Genomic DNA, 10,502 nt, shown 5'->3' with positions numbered 1-10,502 from the left:
CAGCTTCCTGACTCTGCCCCATCTTCAAACCCAGTGATTCCCAAGTGCCCCAGCCTGACTGGAGGGCAGTGCCAGCATGACTGGGTAATCCGTTATAAATGCACATTCTCATGCTTCACCCAAATGGATGGAATCAGAAACTCTGGGGGTGCCCAGGATACCTACCCTTCATCAGAAGGAGCATGCATCAAATACCTGCTTAAGGCGTCCCCGGGAACATTCCCCCACCCCCACCTGGTGACTCAGCCCAAGACTAAGGAGCTTGTGGGGGGTGGGCAGCAGGTGAGCAGGGCACACAGGATTTCTCTTCCAGGTATGAATGGCATTTTCCTTCAGCTTTTACCTGTACAGACGGGCACAACTACACCCACTCTGGGGACATCGTATGGGAGTTCTACATGGTTTTGGGTGACCTGGTGCAATGGCCTGGTGCAGGTCTGTCTTCCTCATTAACTGAGGATTAATAGAAGTGTAGATACGGAGGGAAAAAAAAAAAACCCAGAGGATAGGTTAGGGAAGGCTTGACTTGAGGGCTTGTGATTGTCCCCTGTGGAGAAGGGACACTGTAGCCATCATGAGGTATACTTACCTTTTGACAATTAAACTGAGTGCTTAGTGTGTAGTCTAAACTCCAGGCCCCATGGGAAGTTTTCCCGAGCCTTTCAGGCTCCTGGAAAAGCCCTCACTAGAGGATGGGGCATGCAAGGCAGCGGATAAAGTGGGAGCTGTCCAGCAGGGACAGAGTGCTGTCAGTCCTCACTGGCCAAGGCAGCTGAGAGCTAATGCCCAGGTTGTGAGCTCCTCTTCGAGTTTCCCTCCTTGAGTGGGGACAGGGCAGTAGTCTCTCTCACCCTGATCAGGAATCTAAAGGGGGCATCGTTTCCCTTTGCAGTGTCAGGGTTGGCTCTGTTTCCTTCTAAGCATTTAGCACTGAGGCCAGACATTCACACCTTGTTGGCACAGTCAGCTGATAAACAATAAAGAGTCTATGATCCAAAGGGGTTTGTTGTGATTCAGGGTCCAAAGAGCCCAGAGATCACAAAGGAATGCTATCTGAATAAATTGAAGCTCTTAGAAAATTCTTAGGGAGGTGCAGTCTGCCTTGACTTTGATAGAGAGAAGGAGGCGTATGGGAGGCAGGAGGCTAGACCAGGTACTGGAGGTACTCAATTTTTTGTAGTATGAGGAAACCCACCCTGAAGATTTGTTTTTTACCCCTCGTTTCACAAATCAATGCAAAAAACCTCAAGAGTACAAAAATGTGTATTTTAGAAAGCAAACATCTCCTGCAATCTCAGACCTGAATCAGAGATGACCACAGTTAACAGTATGATGTGTATTCCTGCTAATTTTTTTAGATTTTTCTATATTTTTATATTACTTCATAAAAATAGAATTATAACATGTTTTTACAACTATTCTTTAAGAAAATTTTTTAATTTTTGTTTTTATTTTTTATTTTTTTGAGGGTGGGGGCAGAGAGAGAGGAGGACAGAAGATCAGAAGCGGGCTCTGCACTGACAGCAGTGATCCTGATGTGGGGCTTGAACTCACAAACTGGGAGACCATGACCCCAGCCAAGGTCGGAGGCTCAACCGACTGAGCCACCCAGGTGCCCCTTTACAATTGTTCTGAAACTTGCCATGTTCTCTTAATAATATTCTTGGATGTCTTTCCAAATGAGTTCAGGTAATTTTTTAAATGTTAGCATAGTTTTCTGCAGTAGGGATATAGTATAAATTATTTAAACATATCCTATTGATAGGCTCTTGGGTCATTTCCAATTTCTTACTTACATAAACATCGCCAAAATTAATAAAACTTTATGTGCTTTCATGTATGTGTGTATCTATATGATGATTTTCTTAAAGCAGAATTATTTGATTAGACAAGAACATTTGAAATATTGGTGGAAACTGCCAAACTGTTTTCTGAAAAGGTTGGACAAGTTTACCCTCCTGCCAAGAGTGTCTGAGACCACTTCCTTCTTCACACACCAGACACTGAGCATCAATGATGTTTTTCAATTATTTTTTTGGTCCATTATATTTGTTTATTACATTTGGAAACATGCTAATCTTCCTATGACTCTTCAGCTTAGAATTGTTTTCCCGCCTGCTTATAAAAGTAATACAATGTTTTTTTCTTTCTTAAAGAAAAATTGGAAATAGATGTTTGCATCTTGTTTGCGTTAGTGGATAGTTGTCCAGCTGAGCCTCTCTGGATCTCCTTGTGCCCTAAAGAAACATCTTTCAAATTTTTCCCAATACAAAAGGAGAAACTTAGCACCTTCTTGTTTTATTATTTTTTTAAGTAGGTTCTATGCCCAATGTGGGGTTTTGAACTCCCAACCCTGAGATCAAGAGTGGCATGCTCTACCGACTGAGCCAGCCAGGTGCCCTGGCACCTTCTTGTTCTAAAATTAAAATGTAAAAATTTTTAATAACTAATGACAATGAACTCATGTGGCATTTATTAACTTTTTTCTTTTTTGGTCTTTCTGAGAATGGCTGGTTCATGCCTATTTTTCCATTGGATGGTTCACTTTAATCTTCTTGAGTTATAAGAGTTCTTGGTACATTTCATCAGTGATTACGATTAGCCTTTGGCCTATCCCATCGGTTGCAAATATGTATCTTCCTTCCAGTTTAACATTTGCCTTTTGATTTTGTCTGGCAGCATGCACCGTATTGGTGTTTCTTTAATCAGAGGTCTTTCCTTTTTGTTGTCTGTATTTCATAACATTCTCAGGAAAGCTGGGTGCTTCTTTTTTTTTTTTTTCAACGTTTATTTATTTTTGGGACAGAGAGAGACAGAGCATGAACGGGGGAGGGGCAGAGAGAGAGGGAGACACAGAATAGGAAACAGGCTCCAGGCTCTGAGTCATCAGCCCAGAGCCTGACGCGGGGCTCGAACTCACGGACCGCGAGATCGTGACCTGGCTGAAGTCGGACGCTTAACCGACTGCGCCACCCAGGCGCCCCCTTTTTTTTTTTTTATTCATTATTTTATTTTTAGTTGTGGTAAACTATACATAACATAAAGTGTACCATCTTAACCATTTTTAAGTGTACAGTTTAGTAAGGTTAAGTTTATTCACTTTACTGTGCAAATGATGTCCACGACGTTTTCATCTTGCAAAAATAAAGCTCTGTACCCATGAAACAACAACTTTCTCTAGTCTCTGGCACCCACCCTTCTATTTTCTGTTCATGTGACTTTGACGACCCTGGGTATCTGATGTAAGTGGTATCATACAGTATTTGTCGTTTTGTGACTGGCTCATTTTACTTCGCATAATGTCCTCAAGGTTCATCCATGTTGGAGCATGGGTCAGAATCTCCTTCCTTTTTAAGGCCGAGTAATATTCCATTGCATGTACATATCACATTTATTCATTCATTCATCCATTGAAGGACACTTGGTTTATCTTTACCGCTTGTCTACTGTGAGTAATGCTGCTATGAACATGAATGTACAAATACCTCCTCAAGACACTGCTTTCAATTCTTTGGGGCATATATCCAGAAGTGGCATTGCTGGATCACATGGTAATTCTATTTTGTTTGTTTTAGGAACAACCACAGTGTGTACCACAGCAGCTACACCACTTTACATTCCCACCAACAGTGTACAAGTGTTCCGATTTCTCCACATTTTTTGATAGCAGCCATCCTAATGGGTGTGAGGTGGTATCTCTTGTGTCTTCCAAAGAATAATAATAATAATAATAACAACAACAACAACAACAACAACAACAACAACAAATATTTATTTTTGGGAGTAGTTTTAGGCTTACAGAAAAATTGAGCAGAAAGTACACTGATTTACCATATATGCCCTACCCCTCCACGCACATAGCCTCCCCCACTGTCAACATCCCCAACCAGATTGGTACATTTGTTACAATCGATGACCATACACTGACATGTTATTATTGCCCAAAGACCATAGTTTATATTAGAGTTCACTTTTGATGCTGTGCCTTTCATAGGTTTTGACAAATGTCTGATGACATGTATCCATCATTACAGTGTCATACAGAATAGTTTTGCTGTCCTAAAAATCCTCTGTGTTCCAGCCATTCATCCCTATTCACCCACTCCAACTCCTGGCAGTCACTGATTGTTTCATTGTCTCCATAGTTTTGATTTTCCAGAATGTCATATAGTTGGCATCACACACTATGTAGCCTTTTGACTTTTTATTTTATTTTTGTGAATCTTTTTTAGATTGGCTTTTTTCACTTAATCATATGCATTCAAGGTTGCTTCATGTCTTTTTATGGTTTGATAGCTCATTTATCTTTAGTAAGGAATAACAGCCCCACTGTCTGGATGGACACACAAGTTTATTTATCCAATCACCCACTGGAGGACATGCTTCCAAGTTTAAAGCTGTTCCAAACATCCTTGAGCAGGTATTTGTATAGACATGAATTTTCAACCCATTTGTATACCAAGTGGTGTGACTGCAGGATGATACAGTGAGGGTGTGTTTAGTTTTGTAAGAAACTTCCAAACAACCTTCCACAATGGCTGTACCCATTTTGCATTCCCAGCAGCCATGTTGGTCCATATCACTGTGGCTTTGATATGTAACTGAGCACTTCTTTCTAATGTCAAAAAGTTTCTTCCACTTGGGAGTTGTTGATCTTTTCATTTCTTGTGGGGAAGGAAATAGCAAATATAATTTATTCAGACACTCTTTTGCCATTTTCTTTTTGTCAAACTAGAAATTCATTTCTTTTCTTCTGATTAAAAAGGAATACTCACTCAAAACATTTCAGGGGAAAAAAAGTATGAAGTGGAAAATGAAAATCCCCACCATGCAGAAAGCCACTATGAATTAAACTCTTTGCAGACATTTTCAATACAAATACACATTTAGAAAAATGCTATTGTACTGTACATGCTGCTTTATAACTACATAATTTATTTCAGTTTTTATTATTTTTCATTTGCCACTAGAATATTAGATCCAGGAAGGCAGTAATTGCTTTTACTTTTTTTCTCTCACTGCTGTATCCCTTGTGACTAGAGGAAGGCCTGACATATGTGGGCACTCAATAAATATCTGTTACATGAAGAAATAAGCAAATCCCACTTTTATTACCTAACACGATGTCTTGGAATTTCTTTTTTCTGTGTCCATAGGTATATATATTTTCAGCAACATCTATTTTACTGGCTGTATATATTTCAATGTATTTCTTGAACCAGTCCTTTTCTGACTGGCTATCTAACTAGTTTCCAATCTGTCATTATTATAAACAATACTGCAATAAGTATGTTTTTACTTATGCTTGTGTACCTGTGGGGTTATCTCCTTGGATCATTCCAAAAGGAGAAATTTCTTGGTCAAGTAGAATGCACATTTTAATTATAAATCATTTTGCTGCTCAACATCACTCATCATCATGGAAATACAAATCAAAACCACAATGAGATATCACCTCACACCTGTCAGAATGGCTAACATTAACAACTCAGGCAACAACAGATGTTGGCAAGGATCCAGAGAGAGAGCATCTCTTTTGCATTGTTGGTGGCAACGCAAGCTGGTGCAGCCACTCTGGAAAACAGTATGCAGGCTCCTCAAAAAACTAAAAATAGAACTACCCTACGACCCAGCAATTGCACTACTAGGTATTTATCCAAGGGATACAGGTATGTTGTTTCGAAGGGACACACGCACCTCAATGTTTATAGCAGCACTATCAACAATAGCCAAAGTATGGAAAGAGCCCAAATGTCCATCGATGGATGAATGGATAAAGAAGATGTGGTACATATATACAATGGAGTATTAGTCGGCAATCAAAAAGAATGAAATCTTGCCATTTGCAACCACGTGGATGGAATTAGAGAGTATTATGCTAAGCGAAATTAGTGGGAGAAAGACAAATATCATATGACTTCACTCATATGAGGACTTTAAGATACAAAACAGATGAACATAAGGGAAGGGAAACAAAAATAATATAAAAACAGGGAGGGGGACAAAACACAAGAGACTCATAAATATTTAGAACAAACAGAGGGTTGCTGGAAGGTTGTGGGAAGGGAGATGGGCTAAATGGGTGAGGGGCACTAAGGAATCTACTCCTGAAATCATTGTTGCACTATATACTAACTTGAATGTAAATTAAAAAAATAATTTTTTAATTATTTTTTAAATATTTAAATTCACATTTATTTGGTTATCAATGAGCTACACATCTTTTCTTGTTTATTGTCAATATGTATTAGGTTTTGTGCATTTTTAATTGTTATTAGGGTGTTTAATCTTTTCTTATTGATTTACAATAACTACGTATTAGAGATATTAATTAACCTTTTGTATATTGTGAATGTTGCAAATATTTATTCTTAGTTTATCATTTTTTCAAAAATTATTTTCTTGGTATTTTCCAACCAGAAGTTTTACTTAAATTTTTTTTAATTGAAGAATAACACACATACAGACAAGTGAATTTTAAGTGTGCAGTGAGTCTTTACACCCACGTAACCATACCCAAATCAGATTTTCATGTAACTTCTCACAGTCAATAATCCTCCCAAGATAAACACTACTCCGATAAAGTTTTAACTTCCGACATAAAAATATCTGCCTTACCCTTTATGGTATGTACCTTTGGGCCATGTTTAAAGAAATCATTCCTCAACTCATGATTATGTAAATATTCACCTACATTTTATTCTGACGCTTTTGTTATTTCGTATCTTACACTGAAACTTCTACTGAATCCCGCTGAAATCTATTCTAATATAAACTATGAGATAGGTTCAGACTTTCCTGTCTTCTCTGTTCCCCCAAGAGCTACTACCCAACACTATTTGTTAACTAGTCAATATCACTTACAAACCAGTCAACACCATCTCCGTGATTTGAAATGTTCTCTTTCTGCACTCTGCTTTCTTCCTTTATCTGCCTACTTATTTCTGCGTTAGCACCTCACCACTTTATTTGTTTGTTTGTTTGTTCTTTTTCGAGAAAGAGAGAGAGCGTGCAAGTGTGGGAGAGAGGCAGAGGGAGAGAATCTCGAGCAGGGCCCACACTCCTGATGCGGGGCTCAATCCATGACTACAGGATTATGACCTGAGTTAAAATCAAGAGCCAGATGCACAACCAACTGAGCCACCCAGGCATCCCTGTATCTCAGCATTTCAAATACAGCTCTAGGGGTTTTTTTGTTTTTGTTTTTTTAATTTAAACCAGTGGGTTTTTTTTTTTGTTTTTTTTTAATATGAAATTTATTGTCAAATTGGTTTCCATACAACACCCAGTGCTCCTCCCAACAGGTGCCCTCCTCAATGCCCATCACCCACCCTCCCCTCCCTCCCACCCCCCATCAACCCTCAGTTTATTCTCAGTTTTTAAGAGTCTCTTATGGTTTGGCTCTCTCCCTCTTTAACTTTTTTTTTCCTTCCCCTCCCCATGGTCTTCTGTTAAGTTTCTCAGGATCCACATAAGACTGAAAACATATGGTATCTGTCTTTCTCTGTATGACTTATTTCATTCAGCTCTAGGTTTTAATATATGCAGAAATAAATATTGCATTGTTACTCTCTTTCAAATATTTCTTGGTTATTACTGTTTATTTGTTCTTCCAGAAAAACTTTAAAACCATTTTGTGAAATTCTTTCACCAAATCCCCCCTAAAAAATTTGAGATCCTAACTGGAATTACACTGAATTTTATACTAATTTATATACTGTTTATATCTTTATACTGTTGGACTTTCCACTTATGTCTTTCCACCTATTCAAAACTTTCTTTATCTTCCTCAATAACATCACCAAGATTTCATCATATAGGTCCTGCACAGTTCTGTTTTTATTAACTAGGTTTTTGTATTTTTATTTGCTTCTATCTGTATATGTATTTTTTAAATGTTTATTTTATTTTTGAGAGGAAGAGAGAACAAGCAGGGGAGGGGCAAAGACGGGGGACACAGGATCCCAAGCGGGCCCCACGCTGACAGCAGCGAGCCCTACGAGGGGCTTGAACCCACAAACTGAGAGACCACAACCTAAGGTGAAGTCGAATGCTTGACTGACTCAGTCACCCAGGCACCCCTATTTGCTACTACATTAACATTTTTGTCATATTTCCTTTTTAATGCTTATTTATTTTTGAGAGAGAGAGAGAGAGAGACAGAGTGTGAGCGGGGGAGGGGCAGAGAGAGAGGGAGACACAGAATCCCAAGCAGGCTCCAGGCTCTGAGCCGTCAGCCCAGAGCCCAACGCGGGCCTCGAACTCACACACCTTGAGATCATGACCTGAGCCAAAGTCAGACGCTTAACTGACTGAGCCATCCTGGTGCCCCATACATTTTTGTTATATTTTCCAACTTATTACTGACGTATAGGAAATATAAACATTTTATTATGTACACATATATATTATACACACATTATCTAGTCATCTTAAACTCATTAGTTTGAAGTTTTTCTTTCCTAGGTAGATAATCTATCATCTGAAAATATTTCAACCAATATCTCTACCTTTGATTTATTTTCTTATTTTTATTACACTATTTAGAACTTTCAGAACAATGTTTAATGTTTTGCCCTTACAAATGGCATTCTTGTCTTTAATGAAAATGTGTCTACTTCAGTGTTCTTAACCCATCCCCTCCAACCTTCACAGGTTTTGGTTCATTACGTCTGAGGGGGGGATCCAGGTGACTGTGCTTTGTTAGCTACACAGGTAATATTGAAGCATCTTCTTTCCCAATACAACACTGAGGACCCTACTCTAGTATTATTCAATATAATTTGCATTATTTTTCATCTTAAGGACATATTGCTCCATTCTAGGTTTAAGAGCTATTCATTGGGAGTTGGATTTCATAAAATGCCCTTTTCAGCATCTCAATGATCCTCCCACTAAAATAAACTATGAAAACATACCTGTTTGTAGTCACCCAGAACTACCAAAGCAGGTAGGACATAAAAGGCCAGTCTTCTAGAGAGAGGGATCTCATTTGGGCAGATCTGATATTCTGTGCCATCTTCCTCTGGAGACATCCTTCCATGTTAGAGCAGCACAGGGAAGAGACCAAGAAGTGGCTCAGTTGGTTGAGTGTTCGACTCTTGATTTTGGCTCAGGTCATGATCCCAGGATCGTGGGATCAAGTCCTGCATCAGATTCTGTGCTGAGCATGGAGCCTGCTTAAGATTCTCTCTCTTTCTCTCTGACCATTTCCTTGGCTCGCAAGCGTGCTCTATCTCTCTTTCTCTCTCTCTCTCAAATTAAAAAAAAGAAGAAGAAGAAGAAGTTGATCAAAAAGCAATGTGCCTAGCTGGCTCAGTTGGAAGAACATGCGACTCTCGATCTCAGGGTTGTGAGTTCAAGCCCCATGTTGGGTGAAGAGATTACTTAAAAATAAAATCTTTAAAAAAAAAAAAAAAGAAGTTGAGCAAGAAGCAGTAACTAAGAGACTAAGAAACTTATCAATGTTTCTGGCAGACTTATGGGGCTAGGGAGTTCAGAGCCACCGTAGGGAGGGGTCTGTCAAACACTCTGGGCTTTCTTTCCACTGGGACCTGATGGTCACCTTTATGTGTCATCTTGGCTAGGCCACAGTACCCAGATATGTGGCCAAACATTGATGTAGGTGTTTCTCTGGAGGTTTATTATTATTATTATTATTATTATTACTATTATTTTAGGTTTATTTATTTATTTTGAGAGAGGGAGAAAAAGAGAAGCCCAAGCAGGCTCTGCATGGTCAGCAGAGCTTGAACTCACAAATCATGAGCTCATGACCTGAGATGAGATCAAGAGTTGGACACTTAACTGACTGAGCCACCCAGGTGACCTTCTCTGGAAGTATTTTAAAGATGAAATTAACAGTGGGGTGCCTGGGTGGCTCGGTCAGTTAAGCGAGTTAAGTCAGTTAAACGAGTCTGACTTCAGCTCAGGTCCTGATCTCGTGGTGTGTGAGTTCAAGCACTGCATCAGGCTCTGTGCTGACAGCTCAGAGCCTGGAACCTGCTTCAGAGTCTGTGTCTCCCTCTCTCCCTGCCCCTCCTCCACTCGCACTCTGTCTCTCTCTCTCTCAAAAATAAAATGAATATTAAAAAAAATTTTAGGGGGCGCCTGGGTGGCGCAGTCGGTTAAGCGTCCGACTTCAGCCAGGTCACCATCTCGCGGTCCGTGAGTTCGAGCCCCGCGTCGGGCTCTGGGCTGATGGCTCAGAGCCTGGAGCCTGTTTCCGATTCTGTGTCTCCCTCTCTCTCTGCCCCTCCCCCATTCATGCTATGTCTCTCTCTGTCCCAAAAATAAATAAACGTTGAAAAAAAAATTTTTTTTAAATTAAAAAATAAAATAAAAAATAAAAAAAAATTTAGTATGCATCTTGTAAAAAAAAAAAAAAAAGAAAAGATGATACTAACATTTAAATCAGTAGTCTTTGAGTTATGCAGATTATCTACCACAAAAGGGATGGGTCTCATCCAGGCAGCAATGACCTTAACAGAGAAGACATCTTC

At 39.4% G+C, this 10,502-nt stretch overlaps 1 long non-coding RNA gene across 1 annotated transcript; it reads right to left on the bottom strand.

The window, feature by feature from the left end:
* Positions 1-3,753: 3,753 nt before the first annotated feature.
* Positions 3,754-9,052, bottom strand: LOC109498218. Its single transcript, XR_002154915.3, has 2 exons — positions 8,919-9,052; positions 3,754-4,664 (listed from the first exon to the last, which is right to left on the bottom strand). It is a non-coding gene; the product is annotated as an uncharacterized LOC109498218 (long non-coding RNA).
* Positions 9,053-10,502: the final 1,450 nt, after the last annotated feature.

This window comes from Felis catus, chromosome A3 (genome assembly GCF_018350175.1).
Source record: "Felis catus isolate Fca126 chromosome A3, F.catus_Fca126_mat1.0, whole genome shotgun sequence".
NCBI lineage: Eukaryota > Metazoa > Chordata > Mammalia > Carnivora > Felidae > Felis > Felis catus.
This window is presented reverse-complemented; position numbering and strand designations above follow the sequence as displayed.